Here is a 16,251-nt window from a genome sequence, read left to right on the forward strand (position 1 = left end):
AGACATAATTTTGAGAAAATCATTAATCAAGAGGCATTAAATACCTGCCTGTGATAAACAACTTTTGATAACTGACATTTCTAGCTAAGAAATTAATTTTAAAATTTATTTAAAGCCTTATTCAACTCTTCTCATCTTCGACATAAATCTGTTCTAATGCACTGGAGTCATTTCATATTGCCTTCTGTATTTGGAATCTTAACAACATTCTTACTTTAATCATTCTTCAGACATAACTAATTTTTGGAATGAAGGTTTATTCATTATTTTTACAAAATATCTTAGCTTATCATCAAAAGGAATGCTGACTTATAAGATTACTTGTATGTAACTTGCATCTTGAAATTTATATGCATGTAACATTCAACATAAATTCCTAGTTGGACAGAATGGCATATCAATAAATCAAATCCAGACTAAATCCTGATATCTGAATGATATAGGGTGCATTTCCATATACCAAAAGAGCAGGGGGTGTGATTTTCCACATTAAAAGACTCCGAATGACTTAGCCAAGATTTAGTAAACTTGTTAGACATGGATAGATATTTGAGAGTATATTCTTCAGATATAGAATAATAAATATAAATTTGACCTACATATTTTATTATTAAATATCACTTTAAATGGCCCTACTATAATATAAATAGAAAAGTTTGGGGATTTGTTTATCTGCTTTTAAAAAGAAAATTAGTCTCGCTACTTCATAGCAGTATTTCTAAACCAAATGTGCTTCAGACAATCAATTAATCCCTATGGTTCCCTTTTAGTGTGTGTAGGCTTCTTGCTTTACATCAAAACTCAATATTGTTGAATTCCCAAAATTATAAGAACCATGAGATTATTTCATTGTCATCTGAGATTTAAATATTGAAAAGAAATCCAGTAAAGGGTAAAGGGTTAAAAATTATTTTATCTGAGTACTGATAAAAACATAGTTTTATTTTTACTTGATTTGACAAATACAAAAAAAAGAAAAGAAAAGAAAAAGAAATCACTTATAAATGTACCGCAACGTTGCATAAACATTCACGTGTACTCTCTCACCCCTTACATCTCACACTGGAGCTGTTAAGTTATATGAACAGTTTGGGGCATGTGTTTGTCCCATGTTTTCCTAAATTTACACAGACATATTTCTGAATATTTACACACATGTCTGCACACATATATTTTTTTTTCTAAAGGGGTCTGGATACACATGTATAAAACTTATGTTTATTTTTTAATTGCAAATACTCTGTGAACATATCTTCAGGTCTATACATATGTATCTACCTCATTCTTTTCATTGGTTGCATAACACTGCTCTCTTCCTACCACGCTATATAATTTACTAATTTATTATATTTATTGTCTATTTCTTCCCTAAAACATAAGCTTCACTGGGTAAGAATTTATTTGTTTACTGCTATATTCAAATGCTTAGGACAATCTTAACATATGGTAGGTTCTCAATAAATATTTGTTGAATGACTCAAGTTCTAAATAATATAAATCCATAAATTGTTTTGCTCGACTCTTATTAATGAACTTTTTTTGTTCATACTCTTTGCTATCAAGAGAAATGCTCCAAGGCTGTCTTTACAAATATTTCTTCCCTTCCTGAGACACTTATTTCTTAAATTCCCAGAAGGTGATTGCTAGGTTATACAGATTATATGCTTTGAAAAACAGATATTTCCAAATTGCTCTCTAAAAATGTTAAATTGTTACATTCTTATCACAAGACAAAAGTAGGCCATTTAGTTTTATTCTTCATAATTTTCTGCTTTTTAAATTTTTTATACCCAGTAGTTATTTTCTTAATCAAAAGAAAGCATGATTAAAGAGAAAATTAGCTTTTATTTTCTTGATCATCCTAGAAAAATAATTTAACAGTCTAATACTTGAAAATGACAGATACTATTTGGACTACAATACTCTTCTTTTCATTCACTTAAATTATTCCAGTATTTAATTTTTAAAAATTGTTATTTCAATATCTGTCAATAATCTACTACCAAATAGGTATCTTATAATATGCTTACTGAAGTAGAGAAATTAGATAGAAAGGTTTAATGAATTTTTCAAAGTTGATGTTGTTTTACAATTTGCACAGAGTAGCATGAAATGTTTTTTACAATAAGTAATTTTTGATTAATGATAAGTTATTAATAAATATTTGCATCTCATTTAATGCTTTTACTAAAAGTTCAGGAAGAAAAGAATCATATTAAAATTTTAAGAGTACACAAAATATATTTGTTTCCAGATCTGGAACATTTGTAAGCAGCCAGTAGACTAGAGGAGGTGGTAATTTTTTATTCAGCTTTAAACTTTACCCTATTGCTCAGTAAATATGACAATAGCTTTTGTAAAACCTTGTTCTTCTACAAAAATGACACTGTTAACCCAGAGTCATTAAACTGGAGCTGCTTATTCAGACTTGAAGATAAACTGCTCTGAACCACTCACATACATTTGCATCCCACCTACTTGGAAATAGAGTGCAGCTTATGTCAGGGTAGAAAAATACCCTGTATGAAGGGAAGACAAATCAATAACTAATGGGACTGGATCCTTTGTCATTGCTTCTGTCCTCTAACTGAACTCACTGATCAGGGACAAAGTTCTGTGTCTCCTAAGTAATTCAGAAGATAACAAAATTTTATAACCACTGAACTTCTTTCTGACTTATATAATAGCAGCTTATAAGTAATCAAATAGAACAGGAATAGAAAAAGATCCCACGTTTATCAACATCAAAGAATCTTCTAAACGCCTTGTGTGCTTGGCATGATTTTAGGCTTATATAAAGTAAGCAAGTCCTGGGTGGTGGAGTATAGCTCAGTAGTAGAGCACATGCTTAGCATGTGGGAGGTCCTGGGTTCAATCTCTAGCACCTCCTTAAAAGAAAAAAAGAACAAAAAACAGTAAGCAAGCCCTGCCTAAAAGGAATCTGCATTTTGCCTAGCAGCCACGGAGACTGAGAGAAAGAGGTAAGCAAGAAAAGATGGCAATTTGAGTAGGCAGTATACGTAGAGATGACTTTTTTGATGCTTCAAATCAGTGTTATTTTAGAAATTATGATGAACCAGTACTCTTGTTAGGGCAAACACAATGAGATGATGAAAGAGTTGGCAGGTCTCAAATAGGTTTCCCAGACAAATTAAATTCCCTGACATAGGGATCCAAGTCCTAGGTCATCCTTTAGCATTCTGGTTTTTAGATTTCTCCTCAAATTAACATATTTACACAGTTTAGACTGTATCATTCAGAAGGGGGAAGGGTACAGCTCAGTGGTAGAGTGCATGCCCAGCATGTACAAGGTCCTGAGTTCAATCCCCAGCACCACCATTAAAAATAAATAAAACCCTTATTACCCCCTACCCCAAATAAATAAAAAAAAATTCTATCATTCATTTTTTCATATTTTCATGAAGAAAAAGTTACCTTTTCAACTTTCTAAAAATACTTAACCTCAGGTACTTGCATGGATAGACTTCAAAAGGCCTATATGTTTCTTTAAAAAGGCTTTTGTGAAAGAACATTCTCTGAACAGTATTGTTTTCATCCTAACAAAGTCAGGGCACTAATCAAGTCCCTTGCTGGTTAAAATCAATATCCTCCTTGTGTTATTTAAAGGAGTCTACCAAAGATCTCAAAGGTATTAAGCTACTGCGAAATTTTTAGATGAATTCTTAAAAGATGTGCCCTTATATTTAACCATGCTCTCTGTACATTGTTGTCCCACCATTTACCTTAATATCTTTTTCCATGCAACTTCCATTTCTCATTCCTTTATTGGAAAGGTACTATCACATTGCCGAACCTGGTGGATAGTCAACCAAAGATTCACTAATGACTAAACTCTGCAGACAATGATTGAACACCTTCTGTGTGCAGAGTAAAATGGTAGCTGCTGGGGTAAACACAAAGATGAATTAATCATAGACCTAATTCTCCTAACATTCACAATCAAGTGGCAGAGATGGTGACAAGACATATGATTCAGTGCCTTGAGTGAGATATTGAGTAAAAAAAGGAGGAGGAGGAGAGAAGGCAATCTTTAGATACTGGAAGTTCCTAATTTACAGTTAGTACAGAATTTACATAATTATGAGTTCCACTGCAAAAAAGAACTCTGCGAAGTTTCTTATTTAAACATATAATTCATATCTCATTTATTTGTGCTTCATACCATTATTTACTGAGTGCCTCATGTGTGTACAATACTGCATATGGATATGTCAGAATAGAGAGATGTAGTATGTAAAAATAAAATATTAGAAACTTAAGGATTGCTATTTTCATAGAAGTACTTTTATAGCTTGACCCAGAATTTTCTACAGGATCAAAGCTTACTTTCATAGAAACTACCTGTTATATTTTATTTAACAATTTTTAAATCACTTTTTTATTTATCTTAATATTTAAATCTTAAAATTTACCTTTTGGGACTTTTCATTTCAAAAAGTCTTTGAATTAACGGGAGAAGCCAGGATTTCTGGCAGTAAACTTTTTTAAGCACAAAAAAGTCATCATAACACCAATGACTCTCAGTATTTATCTGGCAGATTTTGTTAGAAATGATAATATCCAAAACAGGGTTCTAATCCTCCTAGCTGGTAATATATACTAAGTCATAAGTCCAATTCTTACAGTTCACTAGATTTCCTTGGGCCCTGAAGAAGAGAATCAACATTGTTCACATTATTTTGATGATACCCAAAATAGTTCACAAACTTGACACTGTGAAATATTTAGCTCCTTTTAAAGGTGGCAAAGTATATTCAGATAAGAAAATGCCCACCTAATGGGTGCAGACACCCATTATACTCACTTTAGTAGTGACTATGAGTTACAAATTAATTTGCATAAAATGACAATTAAAAAACAATTCTTTTTTATTAAAAAGAGAAGTGCTGCTCATAGAAAAATGCAATGGGAAAAAATACTCAATTTAATATCCAAAGGATCAAGTGTGAGGAGTGAACAGAGAATTTGCAAGAGTGCATGGACTCAAAATCCCAAATATCCGTTATCAGGAAGATTCTGTAAGATGTGCTTTAGCAAAATGTGACTGTAAAACAATAAAGAGGTAGATTAGAGCCTAGAAAACAAAGGATCCAACACAAGAAAGCTACAAAATGGAGTCCTACCGGGACGCGTGCCTTAGGCTAGAAAGCAACCAGTACAGACTAAGGCAGTGAAGAGCGATCAGGTCTCCAAATTATCAGATTTATTTGAACATTTGAAAAAAATAGTAGTAATGGGTGTTTGAATGATCTGACAGAGAATTTTAAAAGATAGGTCAAAAATCAAACAAAACAAGGGGAGAGCAAGGTAATTATTAATTGCAGGAAAAGCAAAAAGGCTAAAAGAAGTAAAATATAGTAATAGTATACTACTTGGCTTATTAATACATAGCATCTACAGAGTAAACACTGACCAATAATTGAAACAAATATTTTATAAAAATAGAGAAGATATAGGAAGGGAAGAAAGGTGAATATAAAAAAGACAAAACCATAGTCAATAGGTAATATCTAAATGTGATAAATAAAAAGTTATATACACATATAATTTATATATGGAGAAGGGGAAAATACCAGATCAATCAACTAAGTTGTAGAAAGTGAATGTCTCTGGGTAAGGGGGCTGAAAAGGAAGAAAGATGGAGAGATGGCTCATGTTTATTATAATCTTTTTGTTTTTAAAAAATGTGTTATAGTATTTTGATAAAAAATCTTTAAATATTTTTAATTATCTTTCAAATATCATAATACATTCTGCCTAATCTAAGTAGAGAAATAATTTGTTAAAGGATATTAGGGAATGCATAGGTTCATTAAACAAGTTAGTGAAACAGGGTAGAGGTCAAGCATACAGGAACACAGAGATTTGGCCAATAAAGAGACTTCTACTGTGAAAAGCTGCATATCCCAGTTACCATTCCAGAAAAAAAAAAAATGGATTTTACATACTCAGGTTGCTTACTTTTGAATGTCTTCCAGAGTGTAAATGACAGAATCTAGATTCTATGCCCCTAGCCTGGGGCAAAAGAGTCTAGAGAAGTGAGTTTTCTGGATTCTCCATCAGAGAAGCAAAGCTTCAAAGTGTGGGAAATTATCAAAACATAAATAAGGCATTCAAAAGAAACCAGACAGCAGCCAACAAATGGCAATGTTTGCTACAGCTAGATAAGTCAATTCCTTTCATTGAATGTATGCTTTTCTTCATTAATATCTGGCCATTTTAATATAAGCATCATTGATAATTTTGAAAAAAGTTCTAAGAAAATGTTATTATCCTGGATTGGTAACTTCTGGGAACTTATTATGTATCCTGGCAGGCTAGATTATCTGAGTACAAACTATACAAAGGATATGAGTATCGATTCTGGGCCTGATTATCATAAACAAATTTGAACAGGCAGCTGAGTAAGAATAAGAAACATCTGGTTATACAGAAAGGTGTAGAAGATCAGATAAAAAACTCAGTATCTTGGGGACTAGTTACAAATTCTGTCATAAGAATGGCTTTCTACTGTTTTTGCTCCTACATACCACACACTAAAGGCTATTTTTACTTTAGTTGGAAGTTGAGCAACTTAAATTTTGGTGACTGTATTCTTCTTTAGCTAAAATTATCATAAATTACTTCACTTACTGTGTGATAGTCAACTATATTTAAAAGTAAACACATAGATTTGTCTCCAGGGTAATCTGCACAGTTAGAGACAGTGACAACATAGATAACAATACATATAATATAATAATATTATAATAATATAGTATAAAAATTGGAATTTTTATTTGATGAAATAAGAATTCAGGTTTTATTTACTAATTTGAGTCAACAAATGCCAAGATATAAGACTATCCCAGCAATCCTAAATTTTATATAGAAAACAACTCCCAAGAAAAGTATCATTCTAAAATTCTTCAGATATAATCAGTCCTTCAAGATAGAATCATAAATGTAGATATTATCCCAGTAATTATGCTCTGCCTCTAGAAAGATTGTAACAGTCATTGATTCCCAAATGCACAGTGCAGAAGTAAATTTAGAGTCGATCTGGAATATAACACCCTTATTTTACAGACTATAAAAACAACTGGAAAAATTCATACCTTCATTTTATATAAGTGAAAAGAAAAGCTCAGAAAGTAACAGCAATCACATATGTATGGAAGAAAATATTTCAGAACCCAGATTTCTTGGTATCAAGTTAAAGTGGAGCCAGGATATCATTTTGGACATTTTTTACATTCTTTTTTTTTCTCTCACTCAGACATCCAAGGAAGGAAGCTGCCAATATCTTTCTTAGAGGACAAAGTACATTATCATGTCATACAATCAGTGCAATCAAATTCATCATAGCTTTGTATGCATTCGTAATTGCTACAATATACTGTCTCTTGACAAAGAAGAAATATTTATGATTATTAAACACAAAAAGGCCAATTTCAGGTATAGTACAAGATAAGTAAATTAAAATGAAAGGAAATCACAGTTCACAGTTATAAAGTCACTGTGAACACTGAATAAATGACTAGTGAGCCATTGTTCCTAGGGGAAACTTAGGATTAGGTTCCTGCAAGCTTTGGTCACAACATGCTCTTCAACTGATAAATATAAAACTTTGTTTAATCATATGCAGAACCGCTTTATAATAAGGCAGTAGCTGAGAACATTATCCTGACGATGGGTAAAGTGACCATAAATTCCCTCGGGCTTCAGCCTCAGAACAATGCTGTCTACTATGCTTTTTTTAAATCAGTCAACATCTTATGCATCCACAAATGTAGCTGCCTTTCTATCTTTTCCACAGCTTCATCATGAACTGTAGATGATACTTTCACATTATCTAGAGCAGCCTTACATACAGATAAGTGAATTTCTTCTCCCTTTTTCTGGTTATATTGTACTGTTGATTCATTAGTATTGAACTCACAGCCAACAGCACTATAACTCACACCTGGATGAAGCTTATCTAACACATTTATTTTCTCCAGAAGGCACATCACAGTTTTATTACACATGGGAATTGTAAACAGCACTTCAGCACAACACTAGGGGACCATTTAAGCAGCAAAATTACCAACAAAAAGCACAAAAATGTGGAAATTGTGGCACTAGATTGAGTGTGGAAAGACACTTGTTTACAGTATGAGAATTGAAACAAGAAAGCAGGGCGTGGCCTTGTTTGACCTCAACTGGGAATGTGTGACTCATAATTCAACTCAGGAATCTGAGAGAATACAACAGAAACAACCTCTGGACATAGGCTGTTGCGATGTTCCCAATCTGTAGCCCTAATCCAAACCCTAACTAGGTTCTATCCTGGGCTTGTAATACTCGAATGGAGAGGCACAGATCAGACATGGGTTTTGCATTATTTGGTGCCATTGCCCAGGTGTCCCAGGAGAGAAAGAGACAGTATATAGTAAAAAGAACATGGATGTTGGCATTAGAATTCCTACTCACGCACTTACTACTTCTGAGGAGGATTTTCCTCAGCAGCAAAAAACAGACTGTTCTATGTACTTCAAGTATTCTTGTGAATTCTAAATTTATTGAGGCAGTAAAACTGCATAGTACAGAATAGGCAGACACTTGAAAAAAAATAAGTAATTGTTCCTTTTTCTTCCTTGCACAGATGACACATTCTAGAATCAGGCTGATTCCAGGGAAAAGGGAAATAAGTTTTCTTTATAAGTATCCTAGAAGCTAGAGGTAATCTTGTGGTTCTATCTAATCATGACATTAGATAGTTGATAAATTATAGCTTACAATGAATTTGCTGTCATAGCAGTAAAAAAAAAAAAGCAAGTTAAGCAATTAAAGGCGGGAAACAAGGATTTAATTTTGGGATCCAATTTGGAACACAATTAAGGTGATGCAGGAGACTAATATTTCATTCATCTATAATATCTCCAGGCTTGGTAGTGATTAGATGCCGAGTCATTTCCTGGCCTCTGTAATAGATAATAGCTCTGACACTGTGTCCTTTAACAAACTGCCAGAGGAACAGCTCAATATACTCCATGAGGAAAACAAATCACACCTTGTCAGACCTATACAATTCCTGGATTCTGCCCACCAAAGCACTGACATGATCTGATCTTATTTTACTTAAGAATTCTCAGGGAATCTTAGGATAAGAGATTATTTGCTTTATCTTGAAGACTAATTATATTGTTTAGAAAGGGAGTCATGAAAACTCATGTTGATGCATAACTGGGAGCAAATTATGAGGCTTCTTGTGAACTCAATGTATCTTAGTTTCTCACAGTTGAGGAAACCACTTGATTATCAAAGAGATGATCTTCTAAACGTTCTGTTTCCTAGTCCCATTCTGATTTTTGACTACCTCCTAATTCTCTAAAGTTGCAGTTCCCCGACTGTATGCCATCTCATGGTGATGCAGGAAACTCACAGGGGAGCTGTGGAACTTTAACATTTTTAAAGGAAACACGGTGATATTTAGCATCTGTCAGCCCATGAATTACAAGCTTGAGGTAATTTTCAGACCACAAAACATTCCTTTGGGTAACACCATCTTTTAGAAGCTGGGTTTTCTGCCACAAGTACTACACAGAAAGCAATGAGGAACAGGAAGTAAGGATAGTGGGATCCAGTTTGACTCCAAGGTTTGAGAAGTTGTGCAGTGCACAACAGATGCACACGTCCCATTAGGAGGTAACTGTGGTTATTCAAGAATGATATATTTTTTCTTTCAATTTATGTGAATTAGTTTTTTCAAATGACTACTAAGTTGCTAGCACAGAAATAGTTATGAAGTTGTTTAGATCTAATTACTTAAACACTGACCTGTCCGGTATTTCTTTGGGCCTAAGGATGCTGTGGGGAAAAATATGCTGAGACACAAAGGGTCCCATGAACAGAGGAAGTTTGGTAGCCTCTGCCCTGCAGCCCTGTTCCACCTTGCCAAATACAGCTCAGGTCAGTATTTTATCTTCAAAGGCTTATCTGTCACAATAAACTGCCTGAGGAGGTGGGTATTCCCTTTCATTGAAGCAGATAAAATAAATTTAAGGTCATTAAGATCTTTTCAACCTACTGAGCAATGCCTGCTATGGCTCATGTTAAATATTTATCACCTGAGGACAGCCATCTGTTGTTTCCAATTCTCATTGGCCTTAGCTTCCTCTCTTCTTGCCAAAAGTATTAGACGCTTGATGGTTTGATATCCAAAATCACGATGTTTTGGGATTGCCTAATGTATGTGTTTATTTATCATATTTATTCTATCTGACCTGCTTTCTGCATTTCTCAAAGCAAAACACCCACATCTCATAAATATGCTATTAAATTTCTAATCATGTTGCAAGCTGCAAGTACTTTAATTATTTTTCCGTTCTGCTTACATTGGGAAGTTGGAAAATAAATATTCAGGCTTTATCAGCCACTCATATTAGAAATAAGGCACAGAAACTCAAAGTTATAATTGCATATTAAAGATCTCTAGGAATCTGTTTGGAAGGAAAACTAGGAAGCTTTTCACTTTTTTCTCAATCTTCATTCTCTCTGGGAGAACTCCTCCCACTTTATTGCTATCACCGGATGGCTCCCAAACGTCTATCTCCTCCTTTATCCTCTCTTCTGAATTGAAGTCACACATTCCACACTGCAGAGATATGCCACAAGCCCCACAAGCATCCTGGGCCCCAGGTGTCCTCACCAACTCTCCTCTCACACTGCTCCCAACTCAGGCTCAAAATTTTCCTTCTTTCTTGTTCCCAACAACCAAAGGATCTCAAGTCTCAGCAATCTATCTCTTCATTCATCCTCTATTGTCATTGCAACTTCCCTGGTTTAGGCTTTTATTTCTTCTTACCCCAGTTCGTTCTTTACATAGCAGCTGGGTCATTTGCTAGACTGAAATAGGCCTATGCCAATTTGCCCTGGCTTTATTGAGATACAGATGACATGTAACAGTGTAGAAGTTTAAGATGTACAACATAATGATTTTATGTATGTACTTACTGCAAAATGACTACCACAGTAAGGCTAATCAACACATCCATCATCTCACATAGTTCCAATTTGATGTGTGTCTGTAAGAATTTTTAAAATCTACTTTCTGAGCAACTTTCAATACAGTATTGTTAACTATGGTCACAATGCTATATATATTACAACCCCAGAACTTAATCATCTTACAACTGGAAGTTTGTGTCCTTTGACCTTCACCCATTTTGCCCACCCTCAGCCCCTTACAACCACCAATCTGTTCTTCATTTCTATGAGTTCAGTTTTTTAGATTCATATATAAGTGATACCATGCAGTATTTATATTTCTCTGTCTGACTTATTTTATTTAGCATAGTGCCCTCACACTTCATCCATGTTGTCACAAATGGTGGGATTTCCTTCTTTATATTGTGCAGAGCTAGTTGTAACTCATTTTAACACAGTATGGCAACAACAGAAGAGGTGGCTTCCCCAAACTGGGGTTAACTGGATGGTCAGTTTCTGTGGTTGTCTCTTGAGACATTTGGAATCAAGGCTGTCTTCCTTAGATTGAGTAAGCTCTTGGGGTTCATGGTTCCTTTAGGAAACAAAAAGGGATAATAAACTTTTTGAAAATCTATTATATGAGGGGTTCAGATGATTTCATTAAAAAAAAATACATGACCATACTTGTACCCTTAAGCTAGGGAAGAATGCTTACTCTTCTCTAAGTAGAGAAGTATGGGTTGGAGAGGGGTTGGTTATGAGGAAGGGTGCAGGAGATGCCCTCTGAATTTCTTTTTCTCCTCTCCATGTGGGGTAAAAATTAATAACTTTGAGAAGGGGAAACAGTAATCAAGTAACAGGAAGTGTCACTCTTCAGGCCTAGAAATGGACTAGGAAATGCACAGGAAGGGGCTCCTTTGTGACTGACACACTAAAATAATTCTCTCCATTTCAGTAGGGATTGTTTACATGTCAAATGGACACTGATGAAAACTTACATAATTCAGTAAAGATGACATGATGTTAAATATTTTAAAACCAGAAATCCCAGAACCTTTTGAAAATTCTGCTCAGACTCATCTTTTTTTTTTTCCAGCACTAATAATAATATTTGAAGTTTGGTGGAAAAATATCCAATTTTTTAAAGTTCATTACTCTTGTTCTTGCTATTACAAAGCCTTGGTTTTGATGTTCAAAATATCTGGTTACCAGATAACAAATAGTTCAGCATGAACACCTAGAATTTTACATTTTACTTATTTTTTTTTTGAGTAGATAATAAATTCACATAGTTTAAAATTCAGAAGGTGCAACATGGTAAAGAGTGAAAGGCAGGGTTGTCCTGGAGATGGTTCACACTGGCACAGAGGGCTGCTGTTGTAAGTATCTCTTCCCAGCTCTCCATGTACATCATGGAGATCATGGACATCATGGACATCACCTTGATATACCGAGTGGATGTGGTGGGGGTATTTATACTACAGAAACTGGCAAATACTACAAATCAAATCCCCCAACTCCACCAAGTTGTTGAACATTCACCAGAACACCAAGGTAAAAGATCTCCTCCCTCCTCAATTTTCCACCCAGCCATCTAATTTTGCTCCCCACTTACAACTACCATTACTTGGGATTATTTGGATGACTTCCCAAACATATTTGGGGCATACCAGCAATAGATTACATGTAATAAATATGTACATTTACTTATTTCTCCCTTTGTAACGCACATAGTAACATTTCATATATGCTATTCTGCCCCTTGATTTTTCACTTAACAAAATACATTGGAATCATATTGTAGGGGTGCATACAGTGTTTCCACTCTTTTTTTTCATGCCAGCAGGGTAATCCATTCCATGAGTGTACCATGATTTTTATTTAATCCAACATATTGCACCCAAAGGCATGTGTATTTTAAATTTTGATAGAGACTGCCAAATCCTCTTCCACAAATATTCCAACTTGCACTCCCCTCAGTGGTGTCTGAAGTAAACATTTATAATTAAAATGCATAACCATCCTATTATACAGTCACATAAAGGTGCTGTTCCATGTTAGAGAGAAATACTGTTTTCTATTATTCTGCAATAATTACCAGATTGATACAGGATGCTATTGTTTTGTTAAATGAAAAGCCTTCTTTGACTAAAACTCTCTTCTGCAACTTCTTTCTTCTCACTTTGTGCAAAAAAGGCTTCACTCAAACCCTTAGGAAAAGTAAGTTATAAGATCTGACAGAAGAGAAATCTTTTTTGTATTCACTTCTCCACGTTCCTTTTCTATCTCGTTATTGCCACACACACACACAAAGCACAAAATGATGTACAGAACTTAAGTTAGGCAGTGATTTATCAGAAAGAGCAGGAACATTTAAAATGCTCATCTTAAAAGAAAAAGAAGGAACAAGTTTTTTTAAATGACTTTACTGTACTTCTAACAAAAGAATCGATATCTGGCTTTTGCAGGAGCAATCCCGCAGTGAAAATAAAATCACTCACCCTTGTAGCTTTAAACAAGCTTCTATGTGTAGGGAGAAAAGTTCATTTTCTAAAGAAGCTTTAAAAAATAATGAGAAGTGGAAACCACTCATGTTCCATTCTTATAAAAGACTTGTTTCTTGAAAATGAAATAATTAATGCACTATTCCTAACACCTGAGGCCTTAAATAATTCTTCACAAAGTTTACTAAACACTCAAGACTAAAGTCGAGATGTTAGCCAAGAAAATTAAGAGAGAGCGAGCGAGCAAGACTGCATTTCATAAAGTATTATTTAACTTGAAGGCAACACACAGGCAAAATGCTAGTGGAGTTGTTAGAATAAACTTTTCAAAAGCTACAGGCAGGTAACCAAAGAAAAAACACAGGATATTTTCTTTAGAAGAAATAAGGTGAAATGCAAAGAGAGAAAAGTCAAAATTTCACAACCACTAGCAGCCTTCAGATCGTGTTCCCTAAGCCACGGATCCCACCACATCAGGTGCTTTGGCAGTCTGTGGTTATCTACTACAACGAAAAAGGAGACGACGATACTCACAGCATCAGCTAATGTAAACTAACAGTACATATATTCTAATACATGCAGGTGAAGGCATTTGCATCCATGCTTAAACGAAACCCTCCCTGTTGGTTCTAATGATCATGCTTTTTGGCACACTGACCCTAGCAACCTATGGTCCAGCCCTCAGGGCAAAGGTCCCCTTTACACATGTATCTCATAAGATCATTCCTTTTACTGCAGCATGTGTTCACTTCTGGCCTTCCATGTATTAAAAATGTATTTATAAAAATTAATTTCGAGCCACCAAAAATAGTTCAGAAACAAGGAGTTGCAAAATGCACATATGACTCCGGGTCGCGTACGTGTAAATGAAACTCTTCAAGGTCACTGTTAAAACATGTAGTGAGGCAGAATGAGGGGAAGAGAATAACGAAATAAAAATCACAAAGGAGAAGAAGCCAGTGAACAAATCAGGAGAGATCAAGGGGAACCCTGCTGGAGGGTCACTGCTACCCTGGAAAGCATCAGGGGAGGCAACTGAGTAGGGGGCCACCTGCGGAACCTGAGCCAATCCCCCAGCCTCTCTCGGCTTCAGTTCCCTGATCTGTAAATTGGGGAGATGCGGGGCACTGTCTAGATCTGATACTCTATGGTCTCTGCTATTATACTTGTGCAGGTTTGTGAAATGAGGAGAATGGGGCTGAAAGGCATGGACAGGAATATTAACTCCCACTCTCCCCTCTGACATCATCTGAGCCGTAAATGATCTGTGAGCTCTCCTCTCCACGTCCCAGCCCTCTTGCACTAAGGTGGAGCCGTGGGCCAGATCCGGCCAGCGAGCTGCGAACAATCCCTGTATCATTTATAGGCTGAAGCATAGATGGCCCTCCAGTTGTCTCCCTCCCAAAACCAATTCCAAAGCCTGGGTCCCTGAATGATGAAGTCAGAGCAGAGGCCTCTACCGCCCTATATGGGATGTGTAACATGAGTGAGAATAAATCTTTGCTGTTGGTTGTTACATACGTATCAGGAATACCTCATCTTACCATGCCTCACTCTACTGGTTTTTTTGCAAATTGAAGGTTGTACCAACTTTACACTGAGCAAGTCTACTGGCACCATTTCTCCAGCATCATTTGCCCACTTAGTGTCTGCGTCATATTTTGCTAATTCTTGCACTACTCTGAACTTTTTCATTATTATCATATTTTTTACGATGATCAGTGATCACTGATGTTACTACTAAGGCTTGCTGAAGGCTCAGATAATGGTTAGCATTTTTTAGCAATAAAGTATTTTTAATTAGGGTATGTACATTGTTTTTTTAAACATAATGCTATTACACACTTAACAGAGTACAGTATATATAAACGTAACTTTCATATGCATTTGGGAAACCAAAATATTCATGTGACTTGCTTTATTAAGATATTGGCTTTACTTCAGTGGCCTGGAACTGAGCCCGCAATATCTCAGAGGTAGGCCTGGATATGTGTATATATGTTTATATCTAAAGCCTGATGCATAAGTAAAAATCAACAGCAAAGATTTATGTGCTTCTCTGGCTATCTCATCCTCTTTGCCCTCCACGCTCTTGCTCAGTCCAGAAGAAGACCTCCTAAAAGGCTCTCTGTCAGGTGCCCTTCCTGACTGGTGACCAGTAACAGCAGAGCTGGCCGTCACTGAGTGCATGAGCTCTGCCCTCCACAGCTACCTGGTCCAGATCCACTCCTCTTTCCTTTCCCTGCCCCTCTCAGCATTTCAGAGTCTTGTGTGGGTCCCAGAAACTCTCAGGGGCTTCTTTCATGCCTCACAGGTATGAAGGGGACCCTTCAAAGCAGCTCTCAGACCCAGAGCCCTGGAACCTCTGTTCAGCTACCTCCAGCATGCCATGTGCAATCCTGAGCATGAGAACTGGGAACTCCCTGGAGGCTCGTCACATCCCCAGGTAATGGCCGAGCAAGTGAGCACCAGCCTGGACATTCTGTTTGAATGATGATTCCATTGTCCCCTCCTCTTCCCTTTCTAGAATTTCAAATCAAGTTGGGGAAGCCAAAAACTGATGTCTGATGTAGACTGTCAGAAGTCTAGCTTGAAGAATCCTCATACATTTTCAGTTGGCATGTAAATCAGTACTGCCGCTATGGAGGATAACTGGGTGGCATTTAATAAAGTTTAATACACACGGCCTTGGACAGCAATGCTGCCTTTAGATTAAAACACTCCAGATAAAACCATGCTCTCATGGTTTTTCATGAGACTTTTTCACGACTTTTTT

At 35.8% G+C, this 16,251-nt stretch overlaps 1 long non-coding RNA gene and 1 other non-coding gene across 3 annotated transcripts in view; both read right to left on the minus strand.

Moving 5' to 3' along the window:
* Positions 1-16,251, minus strand: part of LOC140696407 (uncharacterized) — a 131,356-nt gene that overhangs the window by 99,107 nt on the left and 15,998 nt on the right. The window lies entirely within an intron of this gene.
* On the minus strand, positions 7,294-7,369 carry LOC116281563 (small nucleolar RNA SNORD61). The gene has a single exon (XR_004191035.1). It is a non-coding gene; the product is annotated as a small nucleolar RNA SNORD61 (small nucleolar RNA).

This window comes from Vicugna pacos, chromosome 1, assembly GCF_048564905.1.
Source record: "Vicugna pacos chromosome 1, VicPac4, whole genome shotgun sequence".
Classification (NCBI taxonomy): domain Eukaryota; kingdom Metazoa; phylum Chordata; class Mammalia; order Artiodactyla; family Camelidae; genus Vicugna; species Vicugna pacos.